The following is a 27,258-nucleotide window of genomic DNA, read 5'->3' on the forward strand; positions in this document are numbered from 1 at the left end:
TCATAGATTTATACTGTATAAGAAACGCAGGTCCCACTGATTTGAATCGAGCTAACTACACAATTGTGGTCGAAAAGTTAATGCAAATAATGTTTACCATCAGCCCTGATAACTGAACCTAGTTTACCATAAATGTTGAACAGCTTGTGCAGAAACAAATATCCGCAGAATGGAAAGGTTTTACCTTCACTGGCATAAAATAGACTCATCAAAATCGATAACAATTATTGATGCCATGTCTGATTTTCATAATTGATTTATTTTACTGTTCTTTATAAATTCTAGGATACCAATCACCCTAAGACACTAAGTAATGAAGAAACATTGCTGTTGACATCTCTAACTTCGAAAATGTTGATATCTTTATCCCTGTCGCTTAGCGGGAAAGTGCTTATTTTGCTCTCTAAATTATAGCGGAGAAAATAATCAAATCATCAAGCATGGAAAAAAGATTCCAACATTTATCATCTATGGATGCGTTCTCCTCGACAACCACCAATCGATTGGTGGTGCGTGTAGCTGCAATGCCACGCGGCCCTATTTGGAGTTGAAAAACCAAAAAAACTAAGCATTAACCAATCACTCACGTTCATGAAGAGTTACAAAGCCAGGGACCTAGGATCAACCCTTGTCCCTTCCTCAACAAATAGATCCCGGGAACCTGGAACTATCTATTATGACATAATCAATATGAAGTTCCTGGAAGAAGTGCCAAAGAAATGGCTAACGTGTAGATATGTCCATGCTTAGAAAGTGAACAAGGATTCATGTAGAATGTATATTGAAGCCTCCCCGTCTAGTGGCTCCGTGGAATTTGGAATTTTTCCTTCCCTCACGACAAGAAGTTCCAGCCGGGGCCACTTCCCAACCTTCGATCGTTGTTGCCAGGCTTGCGTTAAAATGATCGTAATATTAATATACTGGAAACAAACTTAAAGGTCGAGGTTGGGCTGCCTGTTCTTGACACGGGTTTCTTGTTCTCGCGCTCGAACGGCTGGAACACGACTCAAGAACACTGTTCCCGGAACAGAATCACGCACCACCTCCTCGTCGGGGTTTTACAGGAACTAACTACATGAACTGTCATAAAGAGGCATCCTTACGAGCCTAGAAGGGGAAAAACACATTACCTGATACCAAAGTAAGTCCCATCCGACTACGCTTGTATTTTTTCTCAAGCTTTCGGAGGAAACACTAGGCCTAACTACAATATACACGTCGAGCAGGGTAAAAAAAACCAACATTAAAGTAACATCTCCCCGACGCATATCCATCCTTCGAATGAAAGACTTTAAAACTTTAGGCGCAGGGAGTTATTTTCACGCGTCATTAATTTATCCATTATGAATAGAGCCTCAAAGTTGACCCCTGATGGCGCGCTTCCGGAACCCTGGTATAGGAAAAATCACGTGCAAAGATTTTAGAATTTGTAACTTGTGTTTCTCCAGTTACTTCTTTAATTAAAAATCCAACTTGGAAAAAGGGCTTTGAAAATCATTTACCAGTATACCAATTTTTAGAAAGTGAAAAAATACCTGACCTAAAAGAGAAATATCCTGCCAAAATTGACCCATCCCCTCCGAAAATCTAAACGGGCTAGCGCAGCGGTCTTGAAGGCAGATGAACATTTACGGTTTAAAATTTTATGGTAGTCTGGCTGTAAAAGCTGAAACTAAACGGACATTTTCACGTGGCTGCAGGTGGTTATAAGGTAATAAACTTAGACCGATAAAGCTACTTTTACGAATGTTTCTAATATTATATCAAACTTTTGCTCACAAACTAACTTCGTTATGTCAAATCAATGGAACACGGAATCCATCGACTACAGGTGGGTAAAACTGTTTGCAACTTTTTACAATCTCATTTTCACGTAAGCACGGGGAATGAAAACAAAATAAACGAGCTTGAACACGGAGAGATCTAGGTACGATATCGCCGGACGTAAAAGGTAGAAAATTCGTTTTTTTTACCCATTTCCACTGGGGTGACTTTTCCTAAATATTGGTTGAGGAAGTCAAAGGTAAAATTCCAGCATGAATGTTTCATGGGGTGGCCTCAGGATTTATTCTTCCAAAACATATGGAACGTGACAGGACGGCCGCAGCGGTGTAAAATCCCCATAGGCGGACCCCGCGGGGGTTGCGGAAGCCCGCTGCGTGACCTCTTACTTTCAGGCTATATTTGGGATCGACTCCTCGGTGAATCTCGTCTTTAGAACATTTTTGAGCACGTGATGTCAATTGTCACAGTGTGTGGCAAAGAAGGGGTTAAAAATGTAATTAATTAAAGTTTCATTTAGCCGGCGTCGGTCTACGTAGTGGCCTATCAAGCTGAGTTGAGAAACAGGATTTAATGCAACTCCCATAGGACTGTGTGCTAAGTGGCCCCTTGTGTACAATCTAGTGGATTATTTACAAAACGGTGCCTGGGGCAGACAGTGGAATGTTTCTTATCAGTGACAGCTGTCTGGAACTTGTCAGAGGCCTCTTTCGGCTATCTTTGAAGTGTTATTTTTTGGGGGGGTTGTGGTGGTGGTGCGGCTTGGCTGACGTGTGGCAAGCCCCCCCCCCTCAAATCGGGATAGCTGGGATTACGCCCCCCCCACAGTACTGAGATGTACTTTTGGTGGTTTTTAAGAGCTGTCGAGGCTAGGGGACAATCACTGAAGCATTTATATAACTTTTAAGACGGACTCAGGTCTCTGTAACCCTGAGAAATGATACGGACTCACCTGGCGAGGCCGCTCCCGAGACCGTGTAAAAAAATACATACCTCGCCTCAGGGTTTTAATGCAGTGTGGAGATGTCTTTTTTTTATTTCTGTGCCACATCAATAAATGTCAACATGGTGAAATAGGTAATAATTCATGTTATTCCTTTCTCCCTGCTTATTCTATTGATGTTGTGAAAGTTCCCAGAGAGCCAAATGTAGGCTACACATTTTAACGATGGGCACCACCTACATCCCATGTAAAGGTTTTATTTTGAAAAAAAAAGCAGTTCAGACTTTGGTGCTTAATTGAAATATAAAAGACGCTAGAATCTAACCTATAACCTTGATATATCAATAATATTTTTAAAAGCATCTATCTGAACGGAAATCAAAATAAATACACAACAGTCTAAACAGGCTTGAAAAAAGAACCCCTTTTCGATGCACCGAAGGATTTTTCCGTTGAACGAAACCTTCCTTGAGGGCGCTATCATTAAGTACTTGAATGGCTAGCTGCGAGCTGCGCGCGTGCTGCGCGCGTGCTGCGCATGTGACGTGTCGACAGTTCGCGCATCATGAGATGCACTGATGATCTGAGCTGAGGCACATGTCAGGCCATGGCTACAATAATCCACGGTTTTTAATGTTTTTTTTTTTAGAATTGAAAAAGAAAGTGGAATTTTATTATCATGTAATTACTGAGAAGATACACGGATATCTCAAGTCATTTGGTGATTTAGCGAGGCTGTAACTTGTAAGATTATTTATGCTGCCTGAAATGTTCGTCCCGTCCGCCGCACTCCCAGGGGAGACTGCGTGCTGGATCATGGAGGTCTTTTCCTACCTCCATGGCTGGATGATGGACCCCACAGTTCTGGTGGGTACATGAACATGTAGGCCTATTACATCTTGATTCTGGGCCTGTAGGCCGTAGTGTTGTTTTCATTTCTAAACCTTTTGTCCATAAAAACTGCAGGAGGCGCCATACCGGTACTGCCTGCCCCAGCTACCAAGCTGACTGGCATTATGGCTGTCATTAGCGCATAGCGACCATGGGTGTGGTCTACAGTGTGCATAAATGTAGGGCTTGGTCCTGTAGGTCTGCTTTACAGGGATTGAGGCTTATAAACCTTTCAACTATGTTTGCTATTTTCTTTTAGGAGCGAGGTTGGAGAAGATGTCATTAGATATATTTCGATATATACATGTACAGGTAAATTTGGATTCTATCGGACTCTTCAAGGCAAAGAAAACTTGGTTTGAAGCAGGGATAGTTTGAGATGTTTTATTGATGTACAAGCGTAATGCAGAGCAAGCTGTGATTTTCTTGTGTACTTACAAAAATGAGTGTGGATATTGACTGAAAAACTCAAACTTCACATTTCCAAAATGTTTGTTCTTATTCGTACCTTATTTCAATAAATTAAATGCTGGCTTCACTTGAAATTTTGAAAATTCTGAAATTAAAAATTAATCAGAGGAGCTAGAGCCTGTGGAAAAAGACAAATTTTAATCACGATCTCTGATTTCCCAAATAAACAGTGCCCTCGCTCACTTATGCATGTCCTGAGATGTAGTCACAGTACATGTACCTTTTGCATCTTTACCCCTCAACGTGTCTCACTTGGGAGGCCAAGCGTTTTGAATATCCATCTGAAACACCCCCTCGTCAGCTGGAAAGACCTGTTTTCATGGGCAGTGTCCAATCAAACCCAGTCTTGTTGGTAGCAACTCAATTAATCATTAAGCCAAATGGGTAATGAGGATTTATCATTTGTAAACAATGATTGAGGTGCTATTTCCACCAAAGGTGCCACTACGCAGGATGGATAGGAACTCCAGTCAGCATGGCTCCAGGGGGCAGCCATTATTGATGAGGGAGCCCGTGATCTGAGGCATTTACTGAGAATATGCCCTGTTGGAAACAGGTCCAAAATATATTTTGGTATTGCCTGAGTTATAGAACATGAAAATGAAAGGTTTATTTGTGTCCACTGCCCACGTGCTCCAAAACACCCCCATCGAAAAATGATTGTCACAAAAAGGCTATCAAACATACTTTTCAAAACCCAAATCATAACGTAGCAGTAAAAAGTCATACATGTACCTTTGTGCATAGCTAGGTACCTAGGCATAGCCACCTCAGCCCTACAACTTGAACGATTAAATTCCTTGATACATTCAAATACATACATCATGTACGCACTACTCTCAGTAAGCACCGCGCATGGCTTGACTGTGTGTATGCACGTGTGTGTACGACGACCGGCTTGGCAGTGCAGTTTCTGTCGACTTAGCTTTGAGTCAAGTAGTACCGGTTGTGGAACGCGGCTTCCAATCAAAAATTGTTTGTTGGCCACTTGATGACCTCATTGACCTTTTATGGAATGTAACCAAGGGTGTGGCTACTAGACGACTGGTATGCATAATATTGGACTGAAGCACAGTGGAATGCAGTGAGAATTTGGCAGTGTCATGCACCAAGGAATGCATGTTCACCATTGATCTTCCCTGAAATTCTTACCACATGCTTTACCTGTTCATATATTTACTGCACCAATTTGTATCATTGAAGTATAATTTAAAGATCATGTCAACCTGTTTTTGATCAGGTACATGTAATGTATTTTGGCGGCTGTTAACCTGGTTAAAAGCCTCTTGGATTACTGCAATGGGCCATGGGATTGGTTTTTACTGAGAATATAGTCCACAGCTCCCCCTAAACTTAAGTATCTTGGATGATACACCCCACTCAGGATACTGACCTTGTAAACTCACAAAAGATCACATCCTGTCTGTGACCGGTCCTCTTGTGCCTAAGGTAGGATATAGCAGTTTGACACTAAGAGTGTTTTACCAGTTGCCATCTGGCATTTTGTCAATTGATTATACCAATGTGAAACCAGCCCTACTCCAAGGTTGCAAATCTTATCTTGATCTTGAAAGTATCGGCAACCACCATCCTCTGTGGCATCGCCGATACCTCCCAGCAGTTTATCATCCCTGAACTCAGTTTTCTTATTGGATGCAGGCACTGACCACTCCTTCAGTTGGAATGTGGAGGCAAATGAACTCACCACATCTTGGGTCAGAAGTCTCAAGGCGTGTTTTTTCCTGTTCTGATGACTTGTATGAGGAAGGAAAATCTACAGGTGCGTCATTTGCTTTACTTAGTTACATATTTTATGATCATCGCCAACAGTGTGCCATTTGCTTTACTTAGTTACATATTTTATGATCATCGCCAACAGTGTGCCATTTACTTTACTTAGTTACATATTTTATGATCATTGCCAACAGTGTGCCATTTGCTTTACTTAGTTACATATTTTATGATCATCGCCAACAGTGTGCCATTTGCTTTACTTAGTTACATATTTTATGATCATTGCCAACAGTGTGCCATTTGATTTACTTAGTTACATATTTTATGATCATTGCCAACAGTGTGCCATTTGCTTTACTTAGTTACATATTTTATGATCATTGCCAACAGTGTGCCATTTGCTTTACTTAGTTACATATTTTATGATCATTGCCAACAGTGTGCCATTTGCTTTACTTAGTTACATATTTTATGATCATTGCCAACAGTGTGCCATTTGCTTTACTTAGTTACATATTTTATGATCATCGCCAACAGTGTGCCATTTGCTTTACTTAGTTACATATTTTATGATCATTGCCAACAGTGTGCCATTTGCTTTACTTAGTTACATATTTTATGATCATTGCCAACAGTGTGCCATTTGCATGTAAACTCTACCACATCTTTCACATGGTTGATATTTTCCATCAACATATTCATCACTGTCCCTGTGGCTAAACAATCCTGCTGAACCTAAAATAGTGTGCCCCTCTCTGCCGCACTGTCAACCTCAATGAAATGGTTCATAGAGAGAGGGTTCCCACCTGTGGACTTCACAAGGGCTCAGTATGGATCCCTTAAATCTATCTTAAAGATGCAGTGCACTAATTACATAAACAGTTGCCTCACAGTTTCTTTTGAAAAATGAGATTGTTTGGCCGAAAAATGAAGGTATTTTGGAAATTTAAGCCGGATTTGGGTGCTTCCATCCAGAGGAACAGTTGATAAGTTTACAGATGAAAAATGGTCCACAGTGAATGAGAAAGTATAGGGAAGCCATTTTAAAAAAATTGCTGTGAGTAGGCTGTTCTTTTTCGGCGTTGAATTTAAGCTAACCAACAAAAAGTTGAAAACAAATGAACAAAGTAGGGACAAAACAAAAAATTGATTTTTGTTTCCAAAACTCCAGTAATGATGGCTTGCATGTAATTGAGCCCTGAACTTTACATTGATGGGCTTGGATTAGTTTATTTCACCCCTTGTTCATTTTTCCTGTTTCCAATGTGGCACGGAGATAGTTGTAGAGATTAGTGGTCTTGACCCTTGAGGCATTTCTCCACCTGCCCTTGACCGTTTAGTATCTGTCATTTGTTCAACAGAGAGACCCCATCCCCAAAGCCAACTACAGGATGCGTGCCGTCACCATCCTTTGATTGAAACAAACCTGTACACGTAGAGCTGGAGATTCCTCCTTGATGTGTCTGGTACCTGCTGTCCTCGCTGGATCCTCTTCCACTACTCTAAGGTTGACAGTCTCATTTCTTGTGTGCTCTTTATTTTGTTTTGCTCCAGAGTATGTGCTCTTGACCAACCAGCATTTAATGTTACATTCTTTAGAACAGGCAGACAGCACTTCAAAATATAATCTGCAATCCAACACAGTAACACCAACCCTTCAACTCAGAGTCAACGAGACAAGTTGAAATGGGATACAGTCAAACCTTGATTTATGACTGTATCCTGCTTAAAGCAAGATCAATTTTGGGTTTTCCTTACATCTTTGCTTTGCTAGACTACAGTGTCCCTGTTACAACAAGGTAATCTGTGAAGTCCCAACATGCATATCGTCGTTTGGATAGTTGCTTCACCACCAACTGTCATAACAAGTGTACAAAATCTGGTTGTTGCTGTACCGGTTTGTGGTGCAACTGATAGATTATGAAGACAAGTATCTGGAGCGATGATAATGTTAGGGTCATTAGGTTCATAATTGAAAGAATTCCATTCTGTGCAGCAAAGCCTTGATAATGTTAGGATCATCAGGTTCATAATTGAAAGAATTCTGCTTTGTGCAGCAAAGCCTCGATAATGTTAGGGTCATCAGGTTCATCATTGAAAGAATTCCATTCTGTGCAGCAAAGCCTTGATAATGTTAAGGCCATCAGGTTCATAATTAAAAGAATTCCGTTCAGTGCAGCAAAGATTAGCACCCACATCTTGAATTTCTTATCGCATTCACAGCACTGATGCCTGACAGTGGTGTGGGTATCTGAGTGAGTATCCTGACTCATCTACTTCTCTGCCTGCAATACCAGCCAATGTTCTGACGTTGACACCATACAGCACCTGTTGGAATCACAAAGCATTGCACAGAAGCACACTGCAAATTGCAGGGGTGAGATTTGTTCAGATTTTTCATCAGGATTTTCCCGATTTCAGGGTTTTCAAACAATCTCTTTCAAAATCTTGAGTTTACCATTAGGGTGGTTTTTAGGGATAAATGTTGATATAGAACACCAGAAATGGGTGTTTCAAGGCGTGCCTTTAGGCAAACACAAATGTATGCCGTGGACTCTAGCAGCTGTGGGGGCACTCTAAGGCTCTGTGATTATTTTGAGGATGTTTCAATTTTCTCCAATCTCTCCTCTAAAGTTGAGAGCAGTACATGAGGCTACATGTTGGGTGAGAACTTTAACTTTTACAACACATGTACAAGTTAATTGCTTCGTCACTTAGATGGGCAAAGGGGAACTTTGAAATTTTGTGGAAGATGAATAATCAATATTTCGGTTGAAATAATATGGCTGGGTCATTCCATGAAGTGGGGGCACAATTTGTGACGGTGTCCTTTTTACATGGGTAACTTTCACCACCTGTCATGACCTGCAGAGTAGGTCATTTACTCTGTAAAACTAACACACCCCTCTGTATTCAGCCTTGCAGGATGTATGTCAATTTGGAATCCACATGTAGGGAAATAACTGTTCATTGTTATGGAACCCATGTAACATTTGGCACCGTTTCATATTGTGTCCCAACTGCATGGACTGACCCGGCTACATGTTCAGCATGGTTTCCAGCACGGTCTGTGGTTAGACCATGTTGACCCATGTTCATTGGCTGTCTCTGCACTCCCTTCCTAACATCATAGTAATTAGCTGTCAAGTGTTCACTACTGCACTAATCCTTGCAGTACTGTCAAGTTCTCCACTCCTAAGAACCGTCCGTGGTTAGACCATGTTGACCCATGTTCACTGGCTGTCTCTGCACCCCTTCCCATCATAGGAGGCTGTCAAGTGTTCAATACTGCACTAATCCTTGCAATACTGTCACATTCTGCTCTCTAAGAACCGGGTACCAATTTCATGGCACCAGGTTCCAAGTTGTGCTTACTATAGCAGGAAATTATGCTTACATGTACCTAGAGCCCTCTTTACTGGTGATTGTGTTATGAAGCAGTGTTTTCCACGGCCGAAAACTTTGGCCATCCAAAGAACAGTAAGCGTGCCTTTTTTCTGTGCTCACTATCTCCATGAACTACACATGCAGAACCTTTGTCAACGTAAAATCATGTGACTAGGAAGGTTGTAAACTTTGGCCATTATCAGGGAAAATGGGGATTTGGAAGAAGATCACCTGTACAGAGGTGACATTTGTCAGGATTTTTCATGATATCAGATTATCTTTTTTCGTGTGGATTTTAAAATTTGGAAAGTGCTGAGATTACCAATAAGGTGTTTCTCAATTTTTTTTAATAACAAGAAATGGGTATTTGAAGAGGTACCTTAAACTCAAATGATACCTGTACGCTATAAACTCTTTGTTCCTGTGGAGCCTTCAAACTTTCTGGTGATTTTTTCCTAGCTATTGCATTTTCCTCTAATCTCACCCCTGCCTGTAGACTGTCTTGAAGTTCTTTTTTTGGGGGAGGGGTTTAATTTGTCAGGTTGCCCTCTCCCTGTTGTTAGTATAAAGTCATTGTGGGGGGGGGATTGATTAACTGATTGATAGATTGATTAATTGATTGATCTGTGTGATTTATTGATCAATTCGAACAGAATCTGTTGATCACATAACTATCGCTGGTCAAAGTACACTGTAGTCACAACAGGATCCTTTCTTTCCAATTTAAGGCTGTGGAAAACCTTTCCAAAGAGAGGAAGTTACATGTACATGTACATCTGGGATTTTGTACAGAGGCCTCTACCATCCATTATTGGGGCGACATTTGTCCAAGTACATTGTTATCACTGAAACTTGTCCTAGGCGCACCCACCTTAACTTTTAGCTTTCAGCCATACATTTTCATCAAACACACGTATATAGATTCTTGAACTCGTCCAAATTTGTTTTGTAGTATAAGAAATACCTTCATACCGGTATCTCGGGGGAACAGCTCTTTGTTCATATTTCTAGGATTTGAAATGTTAACAGTCTAATAGTGTGCTCTCCACTATATTTCTGATGGCTTAAACATATGTCATGAGGCCAAAGGCCGAGTGGTATACGGGACACAGGCGCACTACATTCCTTGTTCAGCGGGCACAAGCTTGATAACGAATTTATCTTTAAGGCAAACTTGACGCGCAGTAAAGAAAAGGGGCCTTCATATAAAGAAAGAAGACAAAAGATATCATACGGCACATAGGAAAAATAGGAACACTGATGTACCACAATTCTGTGATTTTATCTAGGGAGCATGGGAATTATTTCTGGTTTAACTTATTTCAATAATAAACGAATAGGAACTGGGCTCACACTAAGAAAGAAATTGTTAGTATTGTACGTGCATTTACATGTAAACACCTGTGATGATCAGCACGAGGGAAACACGCCACTTCTGATGCAGATGTATGATTGCTCAGCATAAAAATTGAGTTAAAACAGTGCATTACACTGGGTTTGATATGAACCGTGCAATACAGTTATACTTGTATCACACTGTTTGTTGCCATGGAACAACCAATCAGAACTGAGAATTCAGGTTTGCCTGAGGATAAAATCATTTGTAAACTGGTGAAGTGTCATTCCCACGAAAGGGGCCAGCACTGCTTGGAATGTTTGGCCCTCTCTTGACCCCTCTTAGGGTTTACTGAAGGGGGCAAACTCCACCAAAATGTTGATAAGAGAGCACCCAATCCGAGACTTTTACAGAGAATAGCCCCTGTTGGAAATGGGGCTGAAAATACATGTGTTATGGTATTACCCGTGTCACATAACATCTCTAGCGTCATCAATGTGGGTCGTTGGCACATAAGAAAAAAAAGGATTGGTCGAGCTGGCTTTTGTGGTGAAGGAGATGGATTAATATTGTGTATTTGTTTGAATTAAATTTCAATTTCTTTCCAGTGGGAAAAGATCTCATTTAAAAGGTCATTATAAAACACAAATTTGTATTATTGAAGTATAAATACATGTACATGTATTCTGTTTCAGGACAAAAGCTCACATCAACATTTCTTGGTCAGGTAACACCGTTATGTATTATGGACCCTGTTCTGAACAGAGGCTTTTGTCTGTAAAAGTCTCATTCATGACAGCAATGGGTAGTTGGATTGGTTCCTCGCTCCTGTTGAAGACTGTTGAAGACAGTCAGACATATACCTGTAGTTTTGTCATTACCTGTCATTGGAAATACAAAGCTGTATGCCTACTCAGTCTGGCCCTGTGCATTGAATACCCCAGTGTAAAATACATCAGTGCTGTGCAAGAATGGTTTGGTTTTTTCTAAAATTGGTTAAAAAGTGAGTGCAAAGTATCACTCTAAAAATTCCTATAGGCTCAGCCCTTTAATAAATGCACTGCGGCGACATCGGGAAGAAATGTCGATTTCTCTTTTAGGGTTAAATTTGCACTGTTTCCAATGAGGCTTGGATTAGTGCACTTCACCCTTGGGGTATTTCTCCACCTGCCCTTGACCGTTTATCTGTCATTTGTTCAACAGAGAGACACCATCCTCAAAGCCAACGACAGGATGCGTTCCGTCACCATCCTTTGATTGAGACAAACCTGTACATGTAGAGCTGGAGATTCCTCCTTGATGTGTCTGGTACCAGCTGTCCTCCCTGGATCCTCTTCCACTACTCTAAGGTTGACAATTTCTCTTCCAGTTTGCTATTGATATTTTTTCAGAGTACATGGCTCTTGGCCAGTCACCATTGAATGGTACACTCTTCGGAAAAGGCAAACAGTACTTCAAAATGTTTTCTACGGTGCAACACAGCAACATCAACCTTTCAATTCAGAGTCACTGAGTCAAATTGAACTCAGTTGGATGTACATGTTGTCAAACATTGATTTTTAAGATTCAACATATCTTGCTTTAAATTAATATAGCAAGAAAAGTGTTAGGTTTCCCTTCATCTTTGCTTTCTCTGTTTTCCGATAATACAAGGTCTCTGTTACAACGAGGTCATCGGTAAAGTCCCAACAACCTTGTTACATGCACGATGTCCTTTGCATCAGGAACTGATGTATTGTGTGAACAAAGTTGAGATGGTACATTACTTTGTGGTGCACCAAAACTGTCATTTGTATGTTGCTTCATGGTGCCGATACGTACATTGTACTAGTAGGCATTCAAAACTGTCGTATATATGTCACTTCACGGTGCAGCCGATACGTACATTGTACTAGTAGGCATTCAAAACTGTCGTATATATGTCACTTCACGGTGCAGCCAATGCGTACATTGTACTAGTAGGCATTCAAAACTGTCGTATATATGTCACTTCACGGTGCAGCCGATACGTACATTGTACTAGTAGGCATTCAAAACTGTCGTATATATGTCACTTCACGGTGCAGCCGATACGTACATTGTACTAGTAGGCATTCAAAACTGTCGTATATATGTCACTTCACGGTGCAGCCAATGCGTACATTGTACTAGTAGGCATTCAAAACTGTCGTATATATGTCACTTCACGGTGCAGCCGATACGTACATTGTACTAGTAGGCATTCAAAACTGTCGCATATATGTCGCTTCATGGTGCAGCCGATGCGTACATTGTACTAGTAGGCATTCAAAACAGTCGCATATATGTCACTTCACGGTGCAGCCGATACGTACATTGTACTAGTAGGCATTCAAAACTGTCGTCTATATGTCACTTCACGGTGCAGCCGATACGTACATTGTACTAGTAGGCATTCAAAACTGTCGTATATATGTCACTTCACGGTGCAGCCGATGCGTACATTGTACTAGTAGGCATTCAAAACAGTCGCATATATGTCACTTCACGGTGCAGCCGATGCGTACATTGTACTAGTAGGCATTCAAAACAGTCGCATATATGTCACTTCACGGTGCAGCCGATGCGTACATTGTACTAGTAGGCATTCAAAACTGTCGTAAATATGTCACTTCATGGTGCAGCCGATACGTACATTGTACTAGTAGGCATTCAAAACTGTCGTAAATATGTCACTTCACGGTGCAGCCGATACGTACATTGTACTAGTAGGCATTCAATTGTATCTTGAGCATTGAATTTCTTATTACATCCACAGCATTGATGCCTGACTGTAGTGTGACATGAATGAGTATCCTGACTCGTCTACCTCTCTGCCTGCAGTCCTAGTGAATGACCTGGTGCTGAAATCATATAGCACCTGTTGGAATCACATAGGATAGCACAGAAGCACACTGCGAAGCTCAGGGGTAAGATTTGACAGGATTTTTCCCTGATTTCAGGATTTTTCAAATGATCTCTTTCAAAATGTGAAGAAACCTGAGCTAATACCATTATTGTGTTTTTGTACCTGTGAAAGTTGATGTAGAACACAAGAAATGGGTGTTTTAAAGGGATGCCTTAACCCCATTTCTGAAAGCCGCTACAAAATACTACTTAGCAAACAGCACTGTGGCTTGTACGAGAACATGACCTTGTTCTCTGAAGTCATAAATACAATTTCCATTACAGAAAACATCTCACCTCTGTTTACCTACATTTGCATATCAGCGCGCATGCGCATCAAACCTCGCTGAAAAAAGTCGCCCAAGCCACACCCTCCGCGCCCACTGCATGTCCCCTCCATAAAAGGCTGCCTAGCACAAAGACTCGTCTTAGTTATTTTCAGTGACGCATGTAGTCGACATCGCGTGAATTTAGTATACAATAGAGTTTCACGTTTACATGCAACCTCGCTATTTTCTATGTAAAAATGGTGGAGTCCACCAAAACCCGAACACAGGACTGGAATTTCTATGTATAGTTCAAGCCACGCTCCTGGCAAATCCCACGGTTCCTCCAAGCCTTATCGGCCCTCCAAGCATGTCATTTCCACCGTGTTGACTGAGTCTACTCTGCTGTGTTGTACGAGTGGAAATTCCCCGGGTTCGACTCCGCGACTGGCACCTAACAGGGCTTCTCCCCGTTAGGTTCCGCACACCTTCGGTAGCCTAAGTGAGCACTTGGCAGCGGAGTCCAACGTCCAAGTGTGTGCGGAACAGTGGGGCCCGGCACTCGATACAGCACAGTCATCTGAGCGTCCGGCCACCCCCTCTTGGTCACAGAGGCCTAGGGCACCACCATGCAACGCCTCAAGTCGGCAGCACATTTTTAGCCACGTGGACGACAACCTTTTTGTTGCAGATACAGGTTAGACGCAACAGCTTCAACCTCGTTCTCATCCAAGTGCTTGGTCTTGCTCTTCAAACGACTCTAGCCCGCCGGTACTACGAGCATCCAGATCTTTCAGCAGTGTTTCCCGAGAACTATTCTCATTTTCTCTGGCAGATTCCTTCACCCCTTGCAATAGCCCACGATGTAACTGTCTCTCCCAATTGTGGAACTATTTTTCGGCGCCGTTCTGCCGACTGCTCCCAACAGTAGACCTACCTCTGCACCAGACTTCAGCGCTATGTTCGTGCCCGTTCTTTATCACAGCCTCGCTCCCACTCGTTGGATCATGGTGGAATCAAGGTCCGTTTCACCGTTGACGCTTGGGGGTCGGAACACTTTCTCCTGTCATTTATCCTCTGATAAAGATGGCCTCTTTTTTCCTTAGCTGGCTAATCTATCACTTACAGTGATGACAGAAGTACATGTAGGTCAGCTTCAATCATGTCAGCTTCTTTTTTTTTCCAATCGTGCCTTATTTACATGTCTTGCCTTATCGTCAGGTGATTGTAGCGATTTTGGCACTTGTGCATGTAGGTTTACCTCAAAATAGATTTTTGATTGTGTCATGGGGATTAGATCCCGTTTTCCATCGTTGACCGATGTGCTCCTCAACCATTGTGGAGCAGTTCTATTCACAGTAATCAATGTGTCTTAATCTCTTTGTGGTTTTTTGGCCAATAGGCCTAGCCACCCTCTTTAGCTGCACAGAATATTTTTGTATTCTGCTTGGTACCGGCACATTTATTTCCTGAACTCGCTCGTTTCCTAGTTCTTGGCATCAGAACTTGACGCAGTCATGTGGGTCCCGATACACTAACATTCATGTACAGTCTCAAGACTACTTCAGGCTTGGAAGATTATTAAATCTTCTGCAGCTGTAATAGTTCTAATTCCACTGAAGCTGTTGTCATTAGTCACCTTTGCCTTACATTTGCCCTTAGAGCTTCAGTCTATAGGGACTCCCGTACTGAAATTTAACTCGCAGCACTGAATTTTCCTACTCTCTGGTGTCACTTCAAGTTGAACCCTCCTGTTCAAGGTCTTCCGGCAGGGTTGCTGTGTGCATTCGGTGACTTGACATGGGCAGACCATTCTTGAGTATATTTGGCTGCGCCTTTTCAGTGTGTTCCGTGCACAATCTCTAGGTGCCTTCCATACATGTATGTTCATTTCGGGTGCGTTGCGTCCTGGCGTGTTTGTGCATTCACCTTCTCAGAACTTGGCGCTCTTGCACTTTGCGGCCCCCTGTTAGAGCTGCTCCAGGAGCAGTGCGCCGCATAGGATGCAAGTTTTGTTGCGCTCTTGTAGAGTGCCTTAGCTTGCACACCATTGTTTTGAGTCATAATCACTTTCCTTGTTACAGCTCTAGCGCCGGCTCTGCCTCGCCTCCCCTACAAAGAATTCTATAGTCTTTGGGTAGGCCCCTCCTGCTCAGTGTGTTTCTTGAACAAGGTACAAGTACGCCATTCATGTCGCAGTGGTGCATAATGCTGGACCCGCAGCATCCTCCTTTGGTTACCATTTGCCTTCCACTTTATTTCTGTGTTATGAACTGGCTGCCTTTGTACTGTACTCTAGTTACGATAGCCTTTGGATGTCTAGGTGTTATGTTAGTCTTCCTGCACTTCCCCAACATGTCCAGGTTACAGTTGTACAGGTTCATTCACAGAATATGCCCCCTTTCTATGCATTCATATTTGTTCATCAAGGTTGTTTCCTTGGCGAGCATGTTCCCACAAATTTCATTAGCACAGCTCTAGGTTTCCGTCTACTTCTCGGCTTCCATGAGATTAGACGCTACATGTTCATGTATGTGTGACCTGGGTTGACCTCTTTCTCCTTGGGTTCCCATAGTGGTCAACTTGACTGGCGCAAGTTGTACATTAGGACTTCATCTGCTTGTAATTCTTAGGCATGGTCAACTGTATAGTTAGGTAGCTTAAGGCAGGTTTTTTATTACCTTCGTGAGTCTTGGTTGTCATTGTCCCATTTCATGCCATACATTCCATAAAACACGTGCATACAAGATGCATGTAGCACAGGTAGTTTAGGGTTCCTTGTGATCATTGTTGGAATCAACAGTGCCCATACAACAGCACAGTCTATAATAGGTACTTCGTAAAGGCCCGAGCCTTCCTTACTGGTTTATTTTTGGACAGCCATTCAGTAAACTACTCAGCTTACTTTATACAATGTTAACCCTCCTTTGGTTTTACAGTACCAATATGCACGAGTGCCCACAGTCACTCTTGTGCTTGTATTTTCTACATGAAACACAAACATGCACAGGTTCAGTGTGTACACAGTTTGTCGCCAGCACATAATGACCCAGGGTCTTTTGTGCAGTCCTCTTCACGGCATTTGGTTTACTGCACATCGATGCACATGAAACAGTGAAGCCAGTTGTTGGGCAGCACAAAAGTGCAATCTGATATTCCTGTGAGGGACTGTTGTTGCAGTGCACAACACAACACAGCTGTGCTTCTTTGAGGTGTTTACCAAGTGACCTAAAGAGTGACTTCAGCTGGGGGGGGGGTTGGCAATATCAAAGTTAGCCACCTTCTTGAGATGACGACCACACACATTTTCTTAACAGCCTGGGTGCCATCTCAGTTGGCCTCCTTGCCCTTCCAGTATTCTGTGAGGTTGTATTTGAGGTGCAGTGGTCTTTTCCCTTCTACATCTATGGCTCTAGCCTGTTGTTCCGTTTGATAACAAGTTCTGCCTGACCACGTTACTTGAGGCCCTCCACCTCTAGACCGCAGACAGGATGGACCTTTGTCATTTTGGTTCAAGAGCTTCCACACATTTCTTCACTCGTTTGCCGACCCTACAAGGTGACATCAAGCAGTTGTTCATCACGACCATCCAACTACGTTGCCCGGCCTCTGTGACCACGATTGCTCAAATGAGATCGGAGGCAATAATACGTGTAAGCCCTGTCGATATTGAGGATCGAAATCAGGTGCCCAGGAGACAAGCAGCTTTAAGATCCTCTGCCCACCAGCTTGGAGTTTCTGTTTCAGGCATAATGAAAACGACCTGCAGGGAGAATTTAATCACCTTCAGTTCATGCTACCTGAAGGATGTGGTTCAAGCAGAGGGTGTCGTGAGCAGGAAAACCCTCAAGCAGGTCGGCTGATCAGCAGCCTCTACACCCCAGAAAGCTACCATTTCTCACAACCAGATTAGCAGCTTCTGGGTGTGTCTAAACAACCTTTTTCATATTTGAATGGACTCAGTTTAGACCTTCGTTACCCTGCCTGTCCCTTCCCACCCAAATTGTTACTTATAACGGTGCTACTCTTCAAATGTAGGTAAACATAGGTGAGATGTTTTCTGTAATGGAATTCCCAAAATCAAATGGGATTTTCCATTCCATAGTAAGAAAACACTCACCTCTGTTTACCATCCGTCCCTATTCCAAATAAATAAAAAAAAGAAACCTAAAAAAAAAAAAAAAAAAAAAAAACAAAATAATAGAATGAGTCTTAGTGCTGTGCAGCCTTTTATGGAGGGGACATGCAGTGGGCGTGGAGGGTGTGACGTGGGTGACCTTTTCAGCGAGGTTTGATGTGCATGCCTGCTATTATGCAAATGTAGATAAACAGAGGTAAGTGTTTTCTTACTAGAATGGCAAATCCCGTTGGATTTTGGGAATACTAAGACAATGTACCATTCAGTGCGGTGGCACTTTGAATGCATGACTTTATTGTTCTCTGTACTAGTAACAATGGAAGTGCTCTACGCTGCAGTAGGGCATTTCAAACCTGCATTGATTATTCTGGGCATGTTTTCAGTTTTCTCCAATCTCTCCATTGAAGTTGCATGTAGATAGGGTGAGAATTGGCACTTTTACGAGACATGGAAGAAGTTACAGGGAGGAAACCTACATCGAGATAGGAAAAAGGAAATTGGCATTCCTTGGAAAATGAATACTCAACGTTTGTGGTGAAATGGTATGATTGTATGTTCAGTTTTCCAGCATGGTCTGTCGTCAGACCCTCATGTTGACCCCCGTTCACTGGCTCTCTGTGCACACCTTCCCCCCTTAATCATGTTCAGCTTTCCAGCATGATCCCTGGTAGGACCCTCATATTGACCCATATTAACTGGCTCTCTTAGCACACCTTCCCCCTTAATCATGTTCAGCTTTCCAGCGTGGTCCGTGGTTAGACCCTCATGTTAACCCACATTCACTAGCGCTCTGCCATACCTGCCAACTAGTACGATTTTGGCATATTTTGTACAAAAAATTAATAAAAATACTACTGTATGTTTTTATCACCACAAAATACGGATTTTGATAATTTTGACATGGACAGAAAACAAGAGGGCGCTGTGTGAAATCTAAGCTAAAATAGCTAAAGTGGTTGCAAGCAGGACTAAGTCACATGTCACACAATTTGATATTGCGAACTTGTAAAGTAAAGCATTCGTGAGTGGTGTACGCAATGTACACATGTCCCTGGTAGCGCACGTATCAACCAATGGGAACGTTGCATACCAAACTGATCGGCATGCATTGTGGAATGTACCTTCATGTGCATGCAAAAAAAATTCCCGACGTAATTATAAAACTGCATAAATGAAGATGGCTTCAACTTTTAAAAAGGACACCCCAAAACGGAAGCAATCTTTGAAAAGGGAATATACAGAGAAATTTGAGTTCATATTAACTTCCCAGAGAGGTAAACATTACGCTCACTGCACTTTGTGTAGGTCTGACTTCAGTATCGCGCATAGTGGGAGTTATGATGTATCTCGCCACATTGGAAGCAGTAAACACCGGGACATCGGTGACACCATGCTGAAACAAAGAATGCGACCCACAGCATCAGAAAGTTCATGTCTTCTGAAGATTTAAGCACCGTCAGAGCCGAGACCCTTTCAACAGACTATGTAGTTTGGCACAATCTGCCATTCGGGTCGTCGGATGATTTCACAGACATAGTGATGACGATGTTTCCAGACAGCAAAATTGCATCCCAGGTTGCTTATAGTAGGACAAAAACTACCGCTATTGCACGACCCCAAGGTGAACAGACTAAAGGTGAGTAACTCACATAACTGTTATTTGTTTTAGTGTTTGGATTTATCAGTGGATTTTGTGAAAATTCAGGCCTAAACAATTGTTGGGTTGGCATACGTGTAGGCCTAACGGGTCACAGACAAATAGGGTGCGTCAGTTGCTAAATTTTTTTTCAACATTTTTTATGTCCAAATATTTATGCAATGCAGTCACTTTTAGTATAGATAAACACATAAAAAACAAAAACAAAAGCCAAAAAATTCTGGGTGGCAATAATTTTTAGGGTTGGGCGGTTACAGAACTTTAAAAAAAAAACAAAACCATAAAACACTACGGTTGGCGATATTTTTTAGGGTTGGCCAGGTTACGCCAACCCAATTTTTTTTGTAGGGTTTACTTGCCATGCATGCAAGTTGTTTGTGATTTTTTTTGTGAATTTTAATTCAGTGCCATGCAATGATGATGCATGATTGATGATGTAGCTGTAGCCTAGGCCTTTTGGGGGGGGCCAACATTTCTATTTCAGTGAATCAATTATAATTGATGCATAAATAATGGATGTATGTTCAAAATGTTGATGGGTTTGTAAATCATGTAAAAGCATGAATCAATCTGAAGTGCCTATTGGACTTCCAGTACATGTATATGAAGATGGGATTTTGTCATTTCTGTGTCTAATGACCTCTTGCAGTTACGACATGCACGTCCTGCTTAATAGGCATCATAATCTGTTTGCACTTTTTAACTTACTGTCTTGTGAAATTTTTCTTACAAATCCCCATTTGAGGTGAAGCTGTGTTACTTCATTTTTTTATTTTGATCCTCAAACCATGTGCTTCTACGCTCAGTTAATCAAATTGAGTTTCAGTAAATACCAGGTCACATTTTGCCAATTGAACTAATTGAAATCATTGCTGAAAACTTGTTGCATTTTCCTGTATCTTATTTTTCCCCAGATGGTGTCACATGAAAACTGAGACAAATACCTTTCTTCTTGTCAACGGATGGTTTCTTTGATAGGGGTGCTGAAGAACAGCTATATCCAGTCGTCGTTTGCTACTTTGATGAAACAGTGAACAAAGTTATGGGTGTGTTACTGGAGATAGCTACTACTGAAGAAAGGTCAACAGGGGAAAACATCTTTTAACTACTCAACAAAGCCTTGCAAGAAAAGCAGATCCCATGGAAGAATTGCATTTGCTTCTCTGCAGACAACGTATCTGTGATGATGGGCATTCATGCAGGTGTAGCAGCATTTGTGAGGAAGGAGAATCCAGATAGATTGGTTCTTGGATGCCCCTGCCACTGTCTTCACTTGGCAGCAGAAAAAAAGAAGCTTCCACTTTGCCTTTCACTCCAGTTGATGTACTGATCTCCATCTACTATTATTTGGAGAAGTCGTCCAAGCACCACAAAGAACTGTGTAACCATTTTTACGCACCCGCAAATCTTGGAATTCTAGCGCCCCCTAGTTTTACTTGTTCTCTGTCCTTGCATTTCTCAGGGTCTCTTATGTAGCTCAGCTATGCATTATGGACATGTAGCAGAGACGCTAATTTTGTATTAAGTTATTCATGCTATACTGGCGTGATGGCGTGATCCTTCACTCCTTTATCCTTGTGTTTTCTCTGCTCAGTTTTGGCATGTCGAAATTCCCCTCCACGTGGCTATGTGTGGTAAGGTTCCCTGAAATGCTAATGTTCCAAAACCTCAGACTTTGTAACTGTCAATCATTTGCCGCAGATGACCGGGTGAGCACTTTCAGGCACCCGGCTCTACACTTTGTACACATGACTTCTTATTCTGTATTTTTACCTTTTTACACACGACACTTAGATTCTTGCACACGACTCTAGCAGGAAGTCATGTGACCCTTTGAGATGGAAGATTTTCATTGGTTGAGCTGTTCAGCGACGCTCATATTTTATTAATTCCTAAGCCTCTAGAATCCTATAAATAGAGCAGATTTTCCCTCACTCGTCGGTCAGGTGCGGCGGACCAAACCCTTGTTGTGAGAGCGGAACCTAAAGTAGTGCGGCGGTTGGACCCTTTCTGAGATAAGTGCGATAATAACCATTCTTATGGCAAAGAAATGCAACCATATGAATGGCCAGCTAGCTTAGCTTGGACCGATGCGAGAGCAGTACGAATTAGCCCAGGGTGCTAGTGAGAGTCGTAGTGGCCCGTCAACGCTACGTCCGAACCGATTGCCGGGCGAGACACCCCCGTGTCCCTCGCCACCCTTGTCCTGCTAACTAGTCCAGTCCTCCCCGTCTCTACACTGAGCCAATGGTACACAGTGCGGCGATCTTATCATTGCGCTCAACACATTGCGGTCTGAGTGGCAGTGCGGTCGGTACATACTGGCGCTGGCCCTGTCCAGCCCTTGCTAGTCACCGCGGTGGTCCGGGACAGCTCCCACCACGGCCCGGCCCGATGAGTGTAGCCTAGCTTTACGATGCTACACACATGTACCGTACCCACTCCGTCTGACTTGCATTTCCAATGGTCTTGCCAAACCATAGTTTAGTTACACTCGTATACAACTTCACCTCTCTATAACTTTGCCTTTTGTGTGTTGTATTATATTAAGCTACACCTTCTTCCAACCCACATTGAACTTTGATGAAGAGAAGTGAGAGCAATAAACCAACCATACAGTTTGACTGTCACCCAAACCCCTTGTTTCACGTCTACCCTTTAATAAATTGTTGACCCGAAATATCACATCCCGTAGACACTAATAAAATCCATGTGACCATCGACTTGATATTTAGGGAACACAGCGCGGTGTTTAGATTTTGTGAACAGGTTTCCAAAAAAGTGTAGTGGTCAATGAGTCAAACACCAGATGTTCACCAAGGCCAGTTGACCCATTGATAAAACTTGGTTAGCTACTTGAAATGTGGGGGCGGAAGCCAGTGCACCCACAACTTTCCTTGTTTCATGGAATAATATTTCCTTGAAATGAAGGGGTGAAACTTTATTAAGTAATTGATATAAGTCATGGGTTACATCATTTGGTTTTATTCTGATTGATCAATGGAATTAGTCATCAATTTAGAGCAGGGTGATATAACCTTACTGCATAATTTACTTGTGACTTATATTCAGTAACTATGTTAATATAGTAGATTTGTAGAGTGTAAAAACCCTGAAAGTGTGTTGAGAAATCGAGTCGGAACTTTGCGAGCAGAGAGCTAAAGTCTGATGAGACCAGCTTCGATGCTTTGAGCCTGTGAAGTGTTTTCATGTTGAGAAAATACTTGCTTTGTGAAGTATTTTGCTGCGGTGAAATACTTGTTAGCAAACAGTTTTCCTCACCAACTCCCTGTTTGACTGTGAGGAGCCTTGCATGAGGCCACGTTTTGAGAATAAAAGAAACTTTTATTCTTAACCAACTTCTGTTTGTCAACAAAGACATCTTTTGAGTCTGAATTGTCCATGCAATTGGGCCAGGACGATTGCTTCTAGTTCAGTTATTGAGACTCAAAATTCAGCGCTACTAAAAATATCTTGTGTCAGTTAAGGAGTCGGGGTTGTTACAAAGTGAAAGGAGTGCAGAGCCTGTGTGGCACAGCAAATCACAAGATATTGAAACATGTGCACCTGATGGCTCTCCCTTTAGAAAGCTTTGAACAGACTATTGGAGCAGTGGCCTGCATTACTAGAATAATTCAAGCGGGAAGCTGGTCATGGGTCAGTGAAAAGAAAGAATGAGGATGATTCAAATCAACCGAAAAAATCAGAAATCGAAGCAAACCAAAGAGAGTGCAAGCGTTACAACAGCATCATGCACTGGAAAAGGCTCCAGAGTTCGCAGTTCACAGAGCAGCAGCAATGGTTTTACCAGGGCAATCGATGCTTACACAATCCCCAAGAAGAAACCTACATCAAGTCCCGTGGCCAAGAGTACAGCTGCAGTCCTAGGAAAGAGAGCAGTTCCCTTCAAGAGAACAGCAAAGCACCACATCAACCACTACCAAACCAACTGGTAATGCAGCCTCAATGCCCAAAGTCTGACAAGAGTGCAACCACAAAAGCTGCAAACATTCACGCAACACCTCTGGATGACTGCAATAAACTTTATTGTTTGTTTTTAAAACAAACACCACTCTTCACCCATCTGAATTTAGAATTTCAGAGAGATGAACCATTGATACAAGTGCTTCATGAGAAACTGAATGGTTTTCTCAAAGATGTTATGCTGAGATTTGTGAGACCAGTCACCCTCAAACCTTTATCAGACCTGAGGCAATGCCAGTACAAGGATCCAAACAACCGAAAAGCAAATGCAGACCTAATCCTAGGTCAGGAAATTAGAGGCTTCATTAGTAGTCACCAGTTCACATCAAGTCAACTGGAGGAGTTCTACAGGTCTGTCAGAAAGTATTTCACAACCGTCTGTGAATACGTCATCAGAGCATTCCCTTTGAATGATGAGATGTTGAAACATGCAGAGGTGGCAAATGTCAACAAACAACTTGCAGTAGGCTTCTCTTCCGTGCTGTATTTTGTGAAGAGATTTCATATCATAGAGGACAAACTTGACCAGTTGGAGATAGAGTTTGCAAACTACAGGGTTGATGGGGAAATGGACTCATTGTTGGAGAAAAGGGCAGATGAAAGTTGGCTTGATATTTCCCATATCAAGGACAAAGCAACCATCCAACTCAAGCATCAACACCTCTTAAAGCTGGTTCTCACAATACTGTCCATCTCCCACAGCAATGATGAAGACGAAAGAATTTTCAGCATGGTGCGCAAAAATGCGACCAACTCAAGATCCAGCCTAAGCACTGCAGTCCTGTCAGACTCTCTCACAAACAAAATATACACCCAAGTCACAGCCAGGCCGTGGCAGCAACGTGCACACCAAAATGAACTGTTGCGTAAATGCAAGAAAGCAACTGCTGTGAGCAACACCAGGAAGTTATAAGGTCCATTTAAGCCTGCACAAGTTAGTATTAAAGTTCAAATAGTATGTAGTCACACAAAGGCACTTGTAAGCTTTCTTTTGTTGTTTGTTTTTGAAAATACACATTTTTATTGAAAAATAAACATTTTGGAACCTTCGAATACACTTTTGCGATTCTAAAGGTTGGCAGGTCTGTACATCTTCTCCCTAATCATGTTCAGCTTCCCAGCATGGTCCGTGTTCAGACCGTCATGTTGACCCACATCCACTGGCTCTCTGTTGACACTTCCCCCCCCCCCTGATGTTCAGCTTTCCAGCATGACCCATGGCTAGACCCTCATGCGTTGACCCACATCCACTGGCTCTCTGTTGACACCTTCCCCCCCCTGATGTTCAGTTTTCCAGCATGGTCCATGGTAAGACCCTCATGTTGACCCCCGTTCACTGGCTATCTGTGCACACCTGCCCCCCCCACACTAATCATGTTTAAGTTGTCAAGTGTTCACTGTCGCACTGACCCTTGCCGTTTATTTTGTCTTGTTAAAGTAAAGTGTACATGTACTTGAAAGCACTCTACTGCTAAGAACTGGGGCCTAGCTTCATAGACCTCTCTCACAGGGCAGTCAGTTTACTTTTCTACCATTTAAAATGATGTAACGATATTGAGGCTCAAAGGAAAAACTGGTCTGTTCCCTTTTATCAATATGTCAAGTGGGCCAAAAGGGAACAAGACAGATATGGCAGCCTTCTTAAAAGGCCTATAGAGCTGCTTTAAAGTTGTACTTAAATTCACTAGAGTAGAAATTAAAGTTTACTAACCTTTCTAATGGTAATACACTCACACAGTTCTTCATTGTTATGTCACTGATGAGTTGAGCAAATTTTCCATCAGAAAAACAGTAAGTGTGCCATTTGCCGTGCTTGCTGCTTACGGACTCTATGAAATGTGCGCAACATCAGTCTCTGAAATTGTGTGGTTTAAAGGACTTATAAGATGACCTGTGGACCGTCTTGCATTTAACTTGTTTATAAATCTTTGACTTCCTTGCCTGATTGCACACTTCCTTGTTGAGGCATCATGGGTTCTCTGTGCACACCCTCCCCTGTGGAGACATTGTGGTTTCTCAGTGCACACCCTCCCCTGTGGAGACATTGTGGTTTCTCTGTGTACACCCTCCCCCCTCTGAAGGCATTGTGGGTTCTCTGTGCACACCGTCCCCCCTGTGGAGGCATCATGGGTTCTCTGTGCACACCCTCCCCCTCTGGAGGCATCATGGGTTCTCTGTGCACACCCTCCCCCTCTGAAGGCATCGTGGGTTCTCTGTGCACACCTTCCCCCCTCTGAAGGCATTGTGGGTTCTCTATGCACACCCTCTGCCCTCTGGAGGCCGCATTGTGGGTTCTCTGTGCACACCCTCTGCCCTCTGGAGGCATTGTGGGTTCTCTGTGCACACCCTTCCCCCTCTGGAGGCACCGTTGGTTCTCTGTGCACACCCTCCCCCCTCTGGAGGCATCGTGGGTTCTCTGTGCACCCTCCCCCCTGTTGAGGCACCGTGTTGGGGTAATTGATTGATCTCTACAATTGCAGGATTGTGTTTCACTATCAATACCTCCATCCTGCATAGAAACTCTTGATCCTGTTCCTATCCCCATTGAAAATAAATAGCAGCAGCATGGTGCTTTCTTTCTTATTCTTTCTTTTCTTTTCTAATCTTTTCTCTTTTCTTTATACTCTTCATCATTTGGTTGACATTTATCAAACTTGTCTTTAGGTGTAACCACCTTAACACAGATTTACCCCTTTCTTTTTTGTTTTTTCATCCGAATTCACTGGTTTTGTCTTCTATAGTTCCTTTCACCGGCAAACCATTTCGGGAATGACAGTCCAGGTGTTCTGACCTATATGTTGATGTAAGTATCCCATTGAAATGGCTTGAATAGCTCTATCTAATATGCTGTTATTATAGAAGGGTTGAAATGTCTTGTTCATGGATACAGGCACAAACCAGCCGTTGAACTTGAACATTTGCAAAAACAGTTGAGGAAAAAAAATAGAGTTCGAAAACAGTGTAAAAATGTTGCGAAAGGAGTGCGAAAGGCTCCGAGAATTATTTAGAAACTTGTGAAAATGAGAAGCATTGTGTAGAGAAATGCTCCACACTTGCCACACGTGCACGCCTTTTATGCAGTGAAGAGTCCATTACGCAGGCTGCGCTGCGCTTGGGGCCGGTCGGGGCAAACTCACCACGTGGAGTGTGCTGCTGTAGTCTAGTAGCGATTTCCTCAGCCAAGCCGTCCGGTCCTTGCAGCGCGATCGCGAGGATGTGCTCACCACGGCAAGCCGCACTTGTGTGGTGCAGTTGTTTTCTTGGATTTAAATAAATAAACACTGGTCAATGTGAGAGAATAAATTTTTAAAAAGTTGTCTGGATTTTGAGAAATTAAACTGGAGTCCCCAAGTCTTGAAGTCACAAAGCACTGCTGTGGCGACATGGGTTATTTGCCCACTTTTTATTTATTCTTGTGTTGTAGTTTGGCACACAAACACAATCAACATTGAAATACTACATTTAGTATTTTTGTTACCGAATGGTTTGTTTGATTGATAAATCAAATCAACTGCTTAAATTGTACGTGTATCTTCATGTAGCAAATCTAGTCTTTTCGTCGATTGTGTTCGGTGTGACATACCGGGTCTGTTTTCACTTGGGCTTCTGATGACATGACACTTTCTGTGGTCACATGGTTATTGGAAAAAGTCAGCGATTGGACTGTCCATGAATGGGCATGCAGTAGCAGTCAGGATGTAGCGGTAGGTGTAGATGCAGTTTGTGCTTCACGATGCAGGTGCAGCATGCACGAGGTCCCGTGGC

The 27,258-nt window shown here is 42.5% G+C and overlaps 3 protein-coding genes and 1 pseudogene across 8 annotated transcripts in view; 3 read left to right on the plus strand and 1 right to left on the minus strand.

Moving 5' to 3' along the window:
* The window catches only part of LOC147797958 (uncharacterized), a 216,358-nt gene that overhangs the window by 161,227 nt on the left and 27,873 nt on the right, over nucleotides 1-27,258 (plus strand). The gene's annotated exons all lie outside the window — the stretch shown is intronic.
* Nucleotides 1-27,258, minus strand: part of LOC147797963 (uncharacterized) — a 236,968-nt gene that overhangs the window by 106,553 nt on the left and 103,157 nt on the right. The gene's annotated exons all lie outside the window — the stretch shown is intronic.
* The window catches only part of LOC147797967 (E3 ubiquitin-protein ligase TRIM56-like), a 189,521-nt gene that overhangs the window by 41,616 nt on the left and 120,647 nt on the right, over nucleotides 1-27,258 (plus strand). The gene's annotated exons all lie outside the window — the stretch shown is intronic.
* On the plus strand, nucleotides 1,794-24,081 carry LOC147797971 (uncharacterized; annotated as a pseudogene).

The sequence above is a fragment of the Acanthaster planci genome, linkage group LG10 (genome assembly GCF_054643075.1).
Source record: "Acanthaster planci isolate LZ-2023a linkage group LG10, COTS_SCS, whole genome shotgun sequence".
In the NCBI taxonomy this organism is placed as follows: domain Eukaryota; kingdom Metazoa; phylum Echinodermata; class Asteroidea; order Valvatida; family Acanthasteridae; genus Acanthaster; species Acanthaster planci.